The 18,498-nt window shown below is 33.0% G+C and overlaps 1 pseudogene; it reads right to left on the bottom strand.

The window, feature by feature from the left end:
* Positions 1-10,137, bottom strand: part of LOC101711818 (vomeronasal type-1 receptor 4-like) — a 110,658-nt pseudogene extending 100,521 nt beyond the window's left edge.
* Positions 10,138-18,498: the final 8,361 nt, after the last annotated feature.

Here is an 18,498-nt window from a genome sequence, read left to right as displayed (position 1 = left end):
GTAAACTTTCAGTGAATTTTTAATCTCCTGTATATAAATTTGCATCTGTTTTATGGTTTCCATTTCTTTAGAATTTTCATATATTCTTGATTCTCTTGTGTAAAAAACCCAAAGGGTAAATAAGGAGTGAAATGGAGGATAGAACTTAGAAAGTAGCAAGAAAATGTTCAAATGAAAAGGGGAGCAAGGGAGGGTGTGGGGGAAGGAAGTGAAAAGGGATAAAAATGGAATAAAACAATGGAAATCAAATTTTGTAAGTGGCAAAAAGAAGGATTGAAGGGGGAGGGAAATGGGAAAAATAATTAAGATATATTTTGTACATGTACGAATTCTCTATGATGAATGTGATCATTATATATGGCAAAATGTACCAACATCATTACTAAAAAAGTAATAATTGAAGTGATGAAAAAAATCATAATCAAAGTACACATAATTTGTATTTTTATAAAAATTACAGTAAATATATGAGTTTTTTATGTTTTTGAAATGTTATTTTACTAACATTTAAAATTGTTCATTAAAATTAGAAGATATATAAATTATAAGCAATGTATATTAAACTTTTAAATCAAAATCACTTAAGTTTGAACATTGAATTCAATGTTATTAAGTATATTTATAAAAAGAAAATTATTTGCAACTGTACTCCGTCTAAGTGCCTGTACAAAATTGGTCCAAATAGTCACATAAAAATATGATTATTTATACATAATATTCTGCTACTATGTTTAGCTCTTAAAAGCATCATTCTAGTGAGAAATCAGAGAGATAAAAAGATATACATTTGATACTATAGGAAATATTACTTTTTTTTGCAAGAACATTTTGCTTTCATGCCATCTGCTGTAGGGATTTGATGAGTTAATTGGTCTTTCTCTTAAGCACTTCAAATCCACCCTGACCTCCAAAGCACTATCTGACTCAGATCTTAGCAAAAGCACATCTTACAGACTTTCTTGACATTCAGAAATAGTTTCACATTATTTTTGTGTGGAAGTTGAGGTCAGGATCCTTGCAAAAATTGTTCCCTATGGCTTGAATGATGTTACTTAGGATTATAGGACTTTCTGTGTGTTAATGCCAGACACTGAGTGATAGGATATTCAGGATTCTTTCTAAGGTATAAGGATTCTATTTTATTTAAAAGATTATATTGATTTTAAACCTCAATACATCTTAGAAAGTATATCCTTTGCAACCATCTAAATTTAAAATAAAAATTGTAAGTTCAAATTAAGAAGATCTATAGCAAACACAGTTTTGCAAAAAAAATGTTAGAGTTACTACAGTTTTTAAAAATTTAAAAATACTAGAAAGGAAACCATATATGTGTCAATTGAAATGCTATCCCAATTCTCAAACTAGACATGTTTGTGTTTCTAATTTAGATGAAAGGAAATTTATTTGATACATTTAATTTTCCTTTTCCCTCTTCAGGAAGAATCCTTTGCCAGGATAACTCATGACCTAAAATTTAGCCTATGAACTGATCATCTCAATCTAATCAGTGGTGTTAGAGACTTCTACTGTACACAATAATGAGCATAAATTGAATTTCAAGACTATTTCATTAATGTAAACTTTAATAGATGTTACACTATCACTTTTAATTGTAAAAGACCAACTTTCTGGATATAAGCAATGAGTGCTATACTAGACAAAGACAAGGAAATGAGTGATAGTTAATACATATTATTATCTAACAAGAGTGATATCAACTATAGAGGAGCAGAATATGTGCATGAATCTCAGGACCATATTGCAGACACTTCAGAAATAGGAATATTTCAACTAATTTTTCAGCAGATTTCTCACTAAATGAGAACAAGAGTGCAGTACAAAGTGCTGATGAGTCCAGCTCTAGTACTAAAGCTCTGTGGTGATCCTGAGCAAGTTACTTAGCCTGTCTGCACATCTCATTGAATTCTCATGATATTAGCAGAAAATCACTGTTAATCATTTGAAATAGTGTCTAATATTTCTTATTGTTACAAGTCCAACTAGTAATTTCTAATTTTAGAAGAAAAATTTCTAATTTCTAGAAAGCTCTGATTCTGATTTTTAGGCTTTCAAATTTCTAGTTGTCTGATTTTAAGTTTCTTAAATTTAGCTGATACTTTGAGTAACAATTTTATGGAGCCATTTTAGGTTAATATATGTTTTTAATGTAACCTATGAGATAGTATAATTCTCAATCTTCTATGGAATGGAGATTAGTTAATAATATATACAAGCAGAAATTGCACACAAGATTTATTAACACATCTTTTTATCACTTTTGGAAATGAATATATTTTTAAAAAATAATCTAACATATCTTGTATAGTTTGATTTTTAAATAGCATTATTACTGAGAGAACAGAAAACAGTAAAGGTGAGAAGCAATTCATTCCTAAAATGGAAACACCACCACCCTCATTTTCCAACACTACTACTAACTCTTTAATCCACCATGAATTTTCTGAAATTATATACATTTAGGTATGAGAATTGGATTCATTTCTGTTCCATGGTTATTTAGGATTCACATATGTGTCTCACTGAAGAGGAAAATAGTGAGCGACCTGTAAAATACAATAAATCAATTCTAGCATTTAAATTTAGAGAGAAAATACATGCATGTTTCAGCAAAATAATATTAAAAACAACACTTTCATTTAATACCCATAATTTCCAAGTGTGCCTTGGTAGAATTATTGCTCAGTAGTCTTATTTTCTGATCCAAAGAGGGAAATTATGGATATTTCAGTCTTAGTAAACTGTTAAATTTGAAAAAAACCAAAAATTCCCTCATATTTCTAATGACAGAAAATATACGTTTGTATAGACATACTTTTAAAGTCGAGATCATAAATTACTTTCAACTATAAACTTAAAAGAATTATTATTTTATAAGAATGCTTGCAAATTTATTCTTTATATTGCTTTGTTAAGACTCAAGAAACAATTACTAGATTTTTAAAAAAACATCTACACAAGTATGCTAGGAAAAACATTAGATTTGGAGATCTTAGTTTGAATTTTAACTACTGCCCGAGCCTCTATCTTGATACTTCTTTGCTAAGAACTTGGTTTAAAAATGCAGATATTTAATATAGTTTTAATTTCTTTATGGGAAAGCTTTTAGTCATGTTATTTATTTTTAGATAGATAAATAATAGTAATTTTCAGTTAGAAATCTACATTAAGAAATCTACATTCAAATAATTATTTCCATTTAGCAAATGCACAGAGAGACACAGGAAAATTGAAATATCTTGACAAGATGTAATACAGTGTCCCAAAATGTTATTTTAGAATTAAGAACAATTAGATAAGGTCCTGATCTTTGAAGAACAAAACAGAGTTACTTCTTTCTCTGCAACTGGCAGTCCTGAACCTCTCAAAATGAGTATAATGCCAAAGCTCCAAGACTGTAGTTTCACAGAAGACTTGACAAAGTCCTCCAATATATCAGAGGGGCAGGACCCTGATCTAAAGATGACTGGTAGGGTTCAAATCCTGATTGTTCTCTGTTCCAAATGAGCAAGTTATTTTAAATCCCTCTTCTCTGGGATCCTCACTTATAAAATGGGAGTAAATTTATATCTACCACTTAGCATTGTGATGAGGACTAAATGAATTAATATTTAGAAATTCATGTGACACACAGTAAGCATTTAATGAATGCTATGTTGTTATTTAATGAATGTCGCATGATACACAACAAACAAAAACAATTGGATTTCTATATATTAAGAGTAAATATGTGCACAGTGAAACTTAAAATTCAAGAGCATTTACAGGTGCTCAAAATTTTAGTATTGAAGTGTAAACCTAACAAAATATGTACAGGATTTTGTATTAATCAACTTTTCATATCAGGAATACACAGTTTAAACAAAGTTTTATTTGGCTCAGGATTTCAGAAGATTCAGTTCATGGTGAGCTGGCTCCAAGGAAGGAATATTAAGACAGAACAGCCTGAAATAACAAAGTTACTTACTTTATTGTGGCTGGGAAGCAAAGGAGAGGAACACCAGCAGAGAAGAAGGGGCTAAGGAAGACATATGTTATTCAAGTTCATGCCTTCTTACCTACCGAGACACACACAGATTAATCCTCTAGGCAACTCCTAATCCAAGCAAGTTGGTAATTAAGTTTAATGGTTACAGATTTATATGTTGAAAACTGAACAACGGTAGTGAAAGTAGCCAAAGTATATTGACTAAATGGGAAGGAACTTGAACTTCATAGATTAAAAGACTCAATATAGTAAAGATGTCAATTTTCCTCAAATTTATATACAGATTCAACACAATTTCTATCAAATTTAGAAATTTTTCTTGTAGATATAAATGAGATCATTGTGAAATTCATATGGAAATGAAAAATAAGTTGAATAAGTAAAATAATTTTTTGAAAGAATAAAACATGAAGAATTAATTCATTTGATTTCAAGACTTACTGTGTACTTATAGTAATCAAGATTGTATTTAGTCTTTATTATGGTAGAGGGCTAGGTACATAGATTGATGGAATAGAACAGAGCTGTATAAATATGTCAAAGTGATTTTTTGCAAAGATGAAAAGGCCACTAATTGATTAAATGGTAGTCTTTCCAACAAATCTTACTGGAACAATTGGATATCCATAGGCAATACAACAGCAATAAAAAAAATCCCTGGAATCATATCTCATATCTTCAACAAAAATTAACTCAGAATAGAACATGAACTTAAAACTCTAAAGCTCTTACAGAAAATATATGAGAAAATTTTCAGGTCCTACAATGAGGCAGAGTTCTTAGACATGATAACTAAACATAATCTACAAAATGAGAAGTTGATAAATTGGAAATTTATCAAAATTATTTTTAAAATGAAAGAGTGGTAAGAAGATGAAAAAACAAGCTACAAACTAGATAATATTTGCAAACTATATATATATATCTGCAAAATATTTATGTCTGCAATATACAAGTAACTCAAAATATAACAGTAAAGAAACAGTTCAGTGAGGATGTGGACAAAAGCCATGAAGAGACATTTCACCAAAGAAGATATGCAGATGGTAAATAACCACATGAAAACATGTTCTACTTCTTTATCCATTAGGGAAATGAAAATTAAAACTGCAATGTGATACCACTACACATCTCTCAAATTGGCTAAAACAAAAAGAAAAATACTAAATACTAATGAGGATATGGAGGAACTAGATCACTCATGCATTGTTGGTGATAATGTAAAATGATACAGCCACCCTGAAAAACATTTGGCAATTTCCTTAAAAACTAAGCACACAAATTCCATACAACTGAGAAACTGCATTCCTGGGCATTTATTTCAGAGAAGTTAACATATACACAAAGGTTTGTAACACATTGTAGTAAAAAACTGGTCACAAGCCAAACATCCTCCACTGGATTAATGATTAAACAAGCTGGTATGTTCATATCACAGAACACTACTTAACAATAAAAAAAAATAGAATGTCAATATGTGCAGCAACCAGAGTGAATCTTAAGAGAATTATACTGAGTAGTAGAAGCCAGTCTCAAAAAGACTACATGAAGTATGATTTCATTTACATACGATTTTTTTTTTTTTACATTTCTCTGAAAACATTTTATATTGGCCTTTTGGATAGAAATAGGAATATTTTTGCCAGGAAAAATGATCCCATCATTCTTCTGCTGGAACCAGCATATGCCTTTCTCTTTGCTCGTTGTTTCTACATTGCAGCCTGTCCTGGGCTTTTGGTCTGTAGTGCTGAAACTTGGCCTACTCAGCATCACACAGAAGTCCAGACAATGGATGCCAATGCTTGCTTCATATTTGATGCTCAGACCTGTGTATTCCTGAATCCCAGTTTCCAAGATCTGAGAAGTAATTTTTTTCTAAATTCATATTCTTACTCCTTTAGACTTTTCTGAATAATTTCTTCTGCCGTAGCCCCATCAATATCTTTTCATTTCTCCTGTTACCAAAGGATCTGACAGTGTATCTGAGTTTAGAAAATATAGAGGCCTGGCTTGAGAGCAGTTCCCACACTTGGCTGCCCTGGTCAGCCTCCACTCCCCCAGATGCAAATGTTGAGGCAGAGTTTTGGGGATGCAAATTTCCTGCATGTGGTTCTCTTTTGCACCTTGGTCCTGTGTCATGATGAAGAATAGGAAGAAAGATTCCTCAAATGACAAAATTTAGAAATGGAAAACAACTTAGTGGTTGTCATTTGTTAAAGAGAGGGTGAGAGTAGGTAGAGTTTAAGCATATTTATAAAAGGGCAACCTGAAGGATACTTGTGGTGATAAGAAAGTAGGAGGAGGGAACATTGTGATTTTAACTTTGTAGGAGAGTTTCACTGGGGGAAATTTAAGTAAAGGGTAACACAAGATCTCTGTGTATTACTTTTTACATTGCATCTGAATCTACAGTTTCCTCAGAATAAAAAGTACAATAAAAAATTCAAGGAATTTGATAAATTTTTCTTGTTTCCAATGAGAACAATTAGTTTATAAATGTCAAAATAATGTTGAGTCATAGAAAATCAAGCTGAAGAGCAGCAGATATTATACATTCTATAATATTTTTAATTTTCTATGAAAATGTGAAATTGTCTGTAAGACATCTTTTTAGTGGTAGACAGAGACAAGACTTACTTTTTTTCAATTGTCTTTACTTCTCATTATCTCAAGAATTCAGAAATGATTTTTATTCCAAAAAACAGACTGTCCTGTTAGAATAATGTCTGTTTTCATTTCATTCTGTTTATTTTCAATTACAAAAAAGCTCATGCTTTTTAGCAAATTTGTTAACTAGTCAAAAGTATAAAGAATCAGAAAAAAAATTCAAAACTACTCATAATCCACTTTTTAGGATTTTTGCTTGTTACTTTCCTGTTTACCTCATATGTATCTTTACATAGCTAAAATCATGTTGTCCTACTTTGTAGCTCTATTTTTATTCAGAATAATATAATGAACATCTTTTTAATACTAATACAATATTACTATATGCTCTTCATCCACCTTAGACATTTTCCTTTTTTTCTCAAAGGTTGGAGTTATTTAATTTTATTATTTATTTAAAAAGTTTTACTGAGCTATAATGTACATAGCATACATTTCAGCCATTTAAAGTGTACAATCCCACCGTTTTTAGTATGTTCAGAGTTTTGTAGCCATCACTGCAATCATTTTTACAGGATTTTTATCACCCAAGAAATAAACTCCCTAACTACTAACAGTCACTCACAATTTCTCTCCCTTGTACACTTATACTCTTTCTTGCACCTCCACCTTCCAAGCAACCACTCATCTAATTCATTCACATTTGCTTTTTCTCTGGGTCTTTCCCCCCTGATATCTAGGCATAATTTTATATCCTTTTACCAAAATCTCTATTTCTTCTCCCTTTATGCTTCTGGTAACAACTATTCTATTCTTTCTTTAAAATCAGTGTTGTTAGATTCCACATATGTATGGCCTCTGTCACTCTGTGATTATTTCACCTAAAAAAGCATTCTACAGGTTCATCCAAGTTGTCAAGAATGATGATGGACAATGACATGAATACTTAAGGAAAAAGTCACTTGAGTTTCAAAAATAGCCCTTATGATTTATAAGAGTTCCTCATCTGCTTGACCCAGGAATCTGGGGAGCATGGCTGAAGAGAACACATAAAAATGGCCTCGTTCTACTACTTGAGGTTCTATTGGTAAAACTCTTTAATTAAATACTGAGGCAAATGGAGTAGATTTGTCCTAGCTTCAGTGGATCAGATTAAGTAGATTGGCATACTAATAGAAAAGTTCACCAAAAGTAAAGAAGCATAGACACAAAAGCTGGCTAATATTTGGAGATAATTCTCAGTTTCCTGCATGTCTGCAAATCTCATACATGCCTTTTTGCATTAGACTCTGTTTTCAAGGACATTTGTTCAGCAAACATCTTTGAAAGATGGTTTACATTTAAAGTTCAGTCAATGTGTTTCATCTCATTCCAAGAGAAGAGTATAAAGCTATCTTTGCTAGGAGCAAAAAACCCCTATCTTGCTAGAAACAAAAGCATTTGATGAAATTCAACATTCATTTTTAATATAGGACACAGAAAGACACACATACACATAAAACCTCTTTGTAAATTATAAATAGAAGAAAGACTCCTTAATTTGAAAAGGCGTATCTGTAAAATTTAAAGGAAAAATCATATTTATTGGTGAAATATTGAGTTTTCCTTAATATTCTAAATGAGACAAGGTCCTGTCAGGCATTATCAATTCTATTTAGCATTGTACTGAACATCCTGGCAGATATAATAAAACCAAATAAAACCATATTACAAAGAACTGCAAAAACAAAAATGACAAAGACCACCAGAGAAAGAAAGAAAGAAAGAGGGAAGGAAGAAGGGAAGAAAGGAAGGAAGGGAAGGAGGGAAGAGGGAGAAAGGTTGGAGGGAAAACATGAAGATTGGAAACAGTAAATGAGGCTGTTAGTATTTGGAGAACATAGGGTAGAGTTGGCAGAAAAATCCAACAGAAGTTACAAGCCAATAGTATTAACAAATGAATTTAGCAAGTTTTCTGGATGCAGAGATAACATAAAAAATAGTTGCATTTCTATATACTAACCCTAAACAAATAAGAAATAAAAATTTTAAATGTCCTGACAATGACATAAAAAATAAAAAACTTGTGAATATCTTTAAGAAAAATGAAAATTAAATGTCATACTAAAAACTCACCAAACTGGCTAAAATTAATGAGAAATAATGCCAAGTGTTGGAAAGGGTATAAGATAACCATAACAACCAAACGCTGCCATATGGACTGTAAATTTGTACAATTCTTTTCAAAAACTATTTGACAGTGTCTTCTTCAAAAACAACAATTCCACCTCTTAGTATAATATATGCAATAAAAATGCTCACATACGTTTATGGAGGAAACGTATAAAAATGTCCATAGCAAGCAGCATTATATGTGATGTCCCCAAACTGGAAACTACCAAGATGTCAGCTCAATAGCCAAAGAGATAAATAAATTGTGACTTATTCACATAAAATAGGGGTTGGCAAGCAATTATCTGTACAGGTCTATAGAGTAAATATTTTAGATTTTGTAGGCAATGAAGTCTCTTGTCATAGCTCTTCAACTCTGTGTTTAAACTCTGTATTTATAACACAAAAACAGCCAGGGACAATATAAAAATGGATAAGTATGGTTATAGTCCCATTAAAAATTTTATGTATAGGTACTAAAATTAGAATTTCAGATAGTTCTCAAGTGTCTTTAAATTGTATTCGTTTGGTTTCTTTTCACTTTTTTTTAATATAAAATCATTTTATTATGTAGGACACACAAGTACAGGTGGTGAGCTGGACTTCACCCTGAAGGCCATGGCTTGCCTATTCTTGATGTAAAATACCATATGTAAATAAGAACAAAGAAAACTACAACTATATTCAACAATATAAAAGAATTTTAAAACATAATGTTTAATGAATGAAGTTGGACCAAAAAAGGGCAAAACAGTATGACTCAATTTTTACAAAGTTCAAAAATAAGTGAAACAAATCAATGTATATTAGAAGTTAGATTAGTGATTACATTTGGCAGAGGTGATTCAAAGATGGCATGCATAGGGAGGGTGGAGGGGGTGAAGAGAGGGCAAGGGAATGGGGAAAAAATAAGAACCAAGATACATCATATAAAGGTACAAGTTCCCAATGATGAATGTAATTGTATGGTATACCTAAAATGCACCAATAAACTTAATGAAAAAAAAATCCAAAGACAAAGATGGCATGAAGGGATTTTGGAGATGAAGCTGATGTATTTTGATTTATATGCTGATTACAAAGAATCATGGATATATGAAAATGTATTGAACTGTGTCTTGTTTAGTCACTATGTGTTTATTATACTTTAATACAATTTCAGAATTGCATATCAGTTTAGAAGTTCCTTGCAGTTAATTTATTTTTCTCTCTTGGGAAAGTTTTTCGACCTTTCACTGGATAACAACTCTGGTTCGCCTGCCCATAGTCCATGCTGCTAGTTTTCCTGAGAGTACACACACCTAATCCCTGGCATACCTGTTGATGAGGATGCACTCACTGTTCTCCTTCCCCAGCACCACCATTCCCATTGTTGGAGTGGTTACATAGGGAATACCCAGCCCCTGTTGCTTTGTGTTCCATATCCACTCAGACTATACTACCCCTTTGGCCCCCAGAAATAGAGAGGATCTCTGGTCCCAACATTGTATGCACCACACTCAAAGCCCTTGATAACAGCTAAAGAAGATGTAAGAAGATTATACTACAGTGCCCACCTGAAACCTAAGCCAACATAGCTTACCAAAATGATAACCTCACCGCATCTGAAGGCCATCTTATAAAAGTGATAGATAAAACTAATTTACCAGATGCATAAATCTCAGCATAACAACTCAAGAAATATGGAAAAAAGCAGCATGACATCGTCAATATAATACAATACTTTTCTACCAACAGACTCCAAGAAAAGGGTATTGATAAAATCCTCAATAGTTAAAAAGAATAATTATATGGAAACTAAGGAAATTCAATGAGATATAAGATTATACAGACAAGGAAATTCAATGAGATCAGAAAAACAATTGATTATATGAATGAGATATTCAGCAGAGATAAGGATCACATAAATGAACAAAACAGAAATCTTGAAAATGAAGAATGTAGTAAGTCAAAAAATGCAGTGGAAAGCCTCAACAACAGTGTTTACTACAGCTTCTCTTTTCCTAAATTCTTTACTTTAATTTACTTCTTTATTGGCTGGATTTTATCTTTAAATTATTAGTGTTGTTGTTATTGTTATTTTGTTATTAACAGACTGGCCTAGTAGTACTATAATCTTTTTTTTTTTTTTGAATTCTACATGATACATTTATTGGAGTTGTGCCTTTTCTACCACACTGGATTAAATAAACTTTCAAAAGCATGGTTTGGCCACATTCTGGGACACCTAGTATTTCACTGTGTTTTCTTCCATGTGTCCATTAGTACAAGTATATCTAAGAGACATGCTGTAAGGTAAGGGATGGTGACATTCTCTTCTTGGGTCATGTGTATGGCCAGTACTCTTACTTTGTGGGTGGACTCAAAACAACAGTACCTACCTAGCATTTCCATCTTCCTATTTGCTTCAGGAAAGGCACTAAAGTACTTGTATTAAACATTCTGTCTGGAGGGATAATACCAAGTTCTCCTTTTCCTCATCTGTAGTTAGTTTCAGGTCCTTGATAGAAATAGCTGAACTGTTCCAAATTTGCTTCAGTGCATCCACATGTGAGAAAGGAAAGCGAAGTCCATGAGACTGTTTCCTCATTTCCCATCATATGTGTGTGCCTTCTATTTTTTAGAGAATGATAGATGTAAACCATCTTTTCTTGAGCTTCATTGGATCAATTCTGATCTTGCCCTACTGTGAGGATGATATGGTCTCTAAATTGCAGTATCACTATGCTGTGCAACCTCTGTAACTTTCCACCTGGTGTTGACAACTCTGTTCCATCTCCTACATAGTAAGGGGGAAGTCTGTGTATAACAAAATCCTTCTTCATGTCTGATAAAAGCAGTTCTTTAGTGCCCTCCAGTCGTTCTGCAAAAATACTCAGAAAGCTACTTAATCTTGTTGCAACAGCTGATGCTTCCACCTGCATCAGCAGCTGCTGTGGTATTCCACTCCTTAACTCCACATCTTCCTTTGCAGTATCAAACACAAGCCCTGAAATGGTGTCCAAAAGGAAATCTCCCCATGAACTCGACATCATCATAATGCGGAGGTAGGCCCTGAGCATTCTAGCTTCTCCTGGACCCTCCAAAGCTCATCTTATAAATGCCAAGGCTATGACTTTGTTGAGTTATTAGAATTGCATGAATGCTGTTTTCTTCTTTTCTCTTGTCATTATAACTCAGCTGCACTGAAGACTGAGTAAGTAGAATTAACATTTGAGCCGCTGCTGAGAGCAGAGCAGACAGTGGTGGCCGGAAGTACTATAATCTTTAAGTTCTGAAACTTGAAAGATGTGTTGGTTGGGTATAAAATTCTTGAAAAAATTGGGTATAAAATTCTTGAAAGATGTGGTGGTTGTCCTAGTTATTTTCTTTTTGCTTCTCATTTCCCAGTATCCATTCTCTACCTTTCTCTACTGTGATGAATAGCCATACCCCAGACTCTTGTTTTGTAGCTTCTGAGTCTGTTTGTCCAATGAGAGGTAATAGAAGAATGGAGGGCAGAAAAAGAAAAGAGTAGAGATATTTGTTGCCTGTTTCTCCTTCCCCTTCCACTTCTTTGCTATGGGAAGGCTTTGAAAGCATCTGTGTTCTTCTCTGGCTATAGCACTACCAGGTGGTCCTTCTCTTTTAGGTAAATTGTACTATTCCCTGTTTTTGTAATATTATGTTTAAACATAGTAAGTGGCTGCCACTGTTGTTAATCTCTAGGTGATTATTATTTCTTATTGTTTACTTTAATCTTATTCACATCTCTGTGAATTACGTTTTTATTAAGCTCTTTCAGTGAAAGTCTTTGCTTGTTAAATGTATTTTCTATCATTTTTAATCTTTGTCATAGTACTTGAGACGGACAAAATACTGGTTCACTCTTCATCCCCCTAAGAACGTTAGAAGTTATGCTACTGTCTTCTAGCTTGAGTGTTACTGAAAAATACTTTCTGCTATTTTAATTCCCTTTCATACTGCCTCCTCCTCCAGTCTCTTGCTGCCTTAATATTTCTGTCTACATGCTTAAGTAATTATTTATTTTAGAACTTCACTAACTTCACTAAGATATACCCTGGTGCTGATAATTTAGATCAGCATTTTTCATAAATACCTTTATAATATTCAGATCAAGTTCTTCATTTCAAAAAAATTTAGTCTACTACAACATCATGTATATTTTCTACACTGTTAATAATATTTTGAATTTATACTCATTGCTCTTAATCTGTTATTTTAATCTATTCAACATATCTATTATATTTCTCAAATGAAATTTTACCACTGTTAATTTCTTGTACCTTGAAGATGACTATTGCAAGTCTTTTCCTCCATGATTACAATAAAATTTCAACTATGACTGTGTTGCTTCTTGTCTATTCTTATTTATATATTATTTTTTAGTGGAACAGTGTTTTGTCCCTAATTGACTTATTTAGCTCAACATTATTCATCACATTGTCTTCCTATAATGTCTCATTTTGTTTTATTGATTTCATTTTCTTTTTAATTTTTGTATAAACAACAATTTAATGAATTATTTTCTTCCTTTTCCATATTGGATTGCTTATTTGTTTTATATAATTAAGCTTCATTCCTCTACTTTTTAAGCTGAGCTTTTGCACAGTTTTCATGCTATTTCTTTTTGTTTTTCCTATTTAACCAGGTCAAATTTATTCAAAACTTCTTTTTGCCCAGCTATTGAGTTGGTAATTTTTTCTAGAATTTTTTCCTTATCTTGGATCAAATGATATTCTCTTCCATTCAATAAATGTTGTATATTCTTCTAGCTTGTCTGTTAGTTGACGGAATGGAGGAAAAAAAGTCAACTGCCTATGTGATCAGCTTCAGTAGATTGACCAGGTCTCTTGAATTTTTTTTTCTGGTGCTACCTATGAAACCTCGTCCTTGCTAGACAAGTGCTCTAACACCGAGCAACAATCACAACATTAAGATATTGCCTTAAAATTGTATTAAAATCATGCATTGTTATTTATGCTACTGTTTAGGTGTCTCATATTTTGAAAGGTCACTGTATCACTTAGAGTCAATGACTAGCAAATGTATATATAATGAATATTTGACGTTATGAAGCTGGCTAAATATTATAGGCAGCTAAAGCAGATAAAAATTAATATACATCCAGAGAGAGACTGGACTGTCAAGGAAGTCAGCAAAAATTACAGACATCAGAATTGTGGCTGGAACCACATCTCAAGATAAATATGCAATTGTCAAGCCTACATCCCTCCCCTAAGGGATAAGCAGTAACTTGGAGTTATACTGAAGCTTCTATCATGGTCCAGTAAAGTCCAGATAGACATCAGTCAGCCAAGTGGGTGACCAGAACATCCAGACCCATCCTTTCCCCAAAATACCTTTGTTCTTTCCATGTAAACTTGATACATGACCTGCTTCCCTAATGAACCAATATGAGTTAATACTTGTAATCCTATAGGCTGATGGTAGTTTGACCCACATTGTACTCATATTGTGGCTTTGCTGTATAAATTACCCCTGACAAAGGGCCTTGGTGGTAACTTACTTCTGGGACCCCTCCTGTCTCTCAGCAGCTATTTGTATTTCACAATAAACTTTTCCTACTCTTAACTCCCTTTGTCTTTGGAATTAATTCTTTGATTTTAGGGGACACAAACTTGGCACATCTGACATCTAGCAGGTTGGGAATTATATTTTCCTCTATATCATAAACACTCTCTGGAAGAGCATGTTTTCCACATCTGATGCTGTATATCGAATTTCAGTGAAATCAGTTGGTAATAGAAGATGAAGATAAATTGGGGACAAATTGGAACCCAAAAGCATGATCTGAAACTCTACAGGAAAGGACTGGAATTTATGTTAGTTCCTGTTGTCTTTTGTATAGCTGGAATGGGTGTCTTGATGAAAATCAGTCCTTCATTCCAGAATTAAACAAATATTAGCAATGAAAATGCTGAAATCACAACAGATCCTGCAGAAATACAGAAGATGATCAATACCACTTTGAGAACCTTTATGCTAATATAATGGAAAACATAGAAAAAAATGGACGTATTCTTAGATACACATGAATTAACAAATCTGAATCAAGGAGACATGAAAATTCTAAAATAAACAAATATTAGTCAATGAAATTGAAGATGTCATTAAAACCTACCAACAAAGAATAGCTCAGGTCCTGATGAATTCACTGCTGAATTCTCAAAAAAAAAAACCAAAAAACTAGAAAAGATCATATGCTGATACTTCTCAAACTCTTTAATGAAATTCAAAGTGAAGCAATGTTCCCAAATTCATTCCTGGAAACAAGCATTATCCTGATATTAAAACCTGAGAAGAATCCAGCCAAAAAAGAGAACTACAGACCAATCTCCCTAATGAACATAGATGCAAAAATCCTCAATAAGATTCGGGCAAACAGAATGCAGGGAATCACCAAGAAGATTATACACCATGACCAAGTAAGATTCATCCCAAGGATTTCGGGATGGCTCAACATATGCAAAGCACCAAATGTAACACATCATATTAATAGCGGCAAGGACAAAAACCACATGATCATCTCAATAGATGCAGAAAAGAAATTTGACAAAGTCCAACCTCCATTTATGATAAAACCCTAAAGAAAACTGGAATATATGATCTTATCTCATAGATAGATAAAAGCCATCTATAACAAACTAACAGCCAACTTACTAAATCGACAGTCCATACTAAATGAACAAAAAATGAAAGCTTTCTCTCTAAAATTGGGAACAGGACAAGGATGCCCACTGTCACCACTCCTGTTCAATATAGCTCTGGAAACATTAGCCACAGCCATTAGACAAGAGAAAGAAATAAATGGAATAAGGATAGGAAGGGAAGAAATTAATTATCATTATTTGTGGATGACATGATATTCTACGTAGAAGACCACAAGAACTCCACCAAAAGACTTCTAGATTTAATAACCAAATTCAGTAGCATCCTCAAAGTCAATCCTCAAAAATCCTCAAAAATCAATAGCATTCCAGTACACAAATAACAAGCTCACTGAGAGAGAATTTAGGGAAACCTTTCACAAAAGCATCTAAAAAATGAAATACCTAGGAATCAGTCTAACAAATGAAGTAAAAGACCTTTATATTGAAAACTAAAGTACCCTGAAAAAGGAGATCAAAGAGGATATAAGAAAATGGAAAGATATCCCATGTTCTTGGGTAGGAAGAACTAATATAGTGAAAATGATCATACTTCCAAAATTTTATACAAATGTAATACAAAGCTGATAAAATACCAATAACCTACTTCACAAAATTAAGGAAAACCATCCTAAAATTCATTTGGAACAGAAGTCACTTAGAATAGCAAAAGCAATTCTGGGCAGCAGAGGTAAGGCCAGAGGCGTCACAGTCCCTGACTTGAAATTATGCTACAAAGCTACTGTGATTAAAAACAGCATTGTACTGATTAAAAAACAGACCTGTGGATCAATGGAACAGATTCAAAGATACAGAAACAACTGCAAACATACTCAGCCACCTTACCTTTGACAAAGAAGCCAAATACCTTCACTGGAAGAAAGATAGCCTCTTTAATAAATGGTGCCTGAAAAACTGGCTTTCTAAATGCCAAAAGTAAAACTAGATGCATATCTTTCACCATGCATTAAACTAAAATCATAATGAATCAAAAATTTAAATATTAAAGTAGAAACACCGAATCTGCTGGGAGATAGAAAAAGTAGACCTCTTTAAGGCATTGGTGTAGCCAAAATTTTATGAACAAAACCTCTATCACACAGGACATATCACAGAAAAATCAACAACTAGGATCTCATCTTATTAAAATTCTTTTGCACAACAAGAGAATCCACCAACAGAGTGAGGAGACAACCCACAGTGTGGGAAAAAATTTTTGCCAGCTGTTCCTCAGACAAAGGACTAATATCTAGAATACATAAAGAACACAAAAAAATCAGCCTACCTAAATTTAAAGACCAAATGAAAAACTGGGCACCAGAAATGAAAACAAATTTCTCTGATGAAAAAGTAGAAATGGCAAATAAATATTTTAAAAATGTTCAATGTCTCTGTTCATTAGAGAAATGCAAATTAAAACAATACTGAGATTCCATCTCTCTCCAGAAAGAATGGCTATTATCATGAAAACAACCAATGACAAATGCTGATAGGACTGTAGGGAAAAAGGGACCCTCTCCACTCCTCTCCTCTTCCATTGGTGGGAGTGTAGACTGTTGCAACCACTATGGAAATCAGTGTTGAGATTTGTCACAAAAATTAAAACTAGAGGTTCCATTTGACCCAGCTATTCCTCTTCTTGGTATCTTGAAAAAATGAACAGCATCATACCACAGCAATATACGTACACCCAAGTTTATAGTGACACAGTTTGTAATAGCTAAATCTTGGAAACAACCCAAATGCCCATCAACTGATGATTGGATTAAGTTTTTTTTTTACAATAGAGTACTACTCTGCCATAGAGAAGAATAAGCTTGAGACATTTCTAACTAAATGATTGCACCTTGAGATCATACACTTCAGTGAAATAAATTGGATATACATATTTGAATATCATATGGTTTCTCTGGTGTGACAAATTGAAAGTGTAAATAAGGACCAAAAATGTACAATGGATATTGGGAAATGGGAACAAAATTTCCAAATGAGATGAGGAACAAGGAAGAGGGGAGGTGGAAAGAAAAGAAAGGGTAAGTCAAAAAAAATAGAAGAAAATAAAGGAAACAAATCTTTGATAAATAAGGAGGGAAAGAGAGGTTGAAGGGAGGGAAAAGGAATGGGGAATAAAGAAGCAAGATATATCACATGCAGGTATCACATGCAGATACAACACATTTTCTGTGTTGCATGTTATCATTATGTATATATAAAGTATACAAATAAATAAAAAGAGAAAATAATAGAATTAAACATGTACATGTGGCACAGTAGTAAGAGGAACTGGAGGAAAATTCAAGGAAAGTAAGCAGTACTGTAGGGGACTCAGATGCTGCTTCATACTGAGAAGATGAGTCAGCAAGTTGACAACATGCCTAAGCTACAAAATGATGGGTGTTTTCCTTATGCCCTCTAAATCTCCAAAGAATCACCCTCATGAATCACCCAAACTGGAAACACTTAAGAAGTGAATTCTGGGAAATGTAGTTCAGCCAGTGGACAAAGGTACAGCAATATCTTGGAATCTTGGATATGTAACCTCAAATAAAGTAGAAGTTTTGCCTTGAAGCTTTTGGCTTTCATTAGACCCATGTTTTATTTCCTACATCTTTTCTGAAGCCAATCAAATGACATAATTTAATCAGCCACGATGCAAATAGAGGTCATATATTTGCATTTGCAATAAGAAAATAGAGAATAATAGTTCTTAGGATTTATTGCACTCTTTTTATTTGATATTAATGTTCATATAAATTCACTCAAATAATAATTATTTCATTCAGGACTATCTCTGAAGTTGACTTTAATGCAACTGTCTTCCCCATGGGCAAAATAAAGTTAAAGGAAGGAGATTAGTCAACTATAGCTTTCATGAGCCTTTTCCCCCTTCTTTTCTGTATAATTTTAAATGACAAAGTCATCAATAAAGAATTTTTTTGGAATTACTTAACTATCAAAAGTATTTGTACTCAATGAAAAGCTTTGGAATGACTCAACTTCATTAGACTGTTACTTCCAGAACCATAATTAACATCCCACCCTAAAAAACACAATAGTTAC

This window comes from Heterocephalus glaber, unplaced genomic scaffold (genome assembly GCF_053883595.1).
Source record: "Heterocephalus glaber isolate CG9 unplaced genomic scaffold, H.glaber_assembly_v1.0 deba00001504, whole genome shotgun sequence".
Lineage (NCBI taxonomy): Eukaryota > Metazoa > Chordata > Mammalia > Rodentia > Bathyergidae > Heterocephalus > Heterocephalus glaber.
Note: the sequence above shows the minus strand (reverse complement) of the source record. Positions and strands in the feature narration are given on the sequence as shown.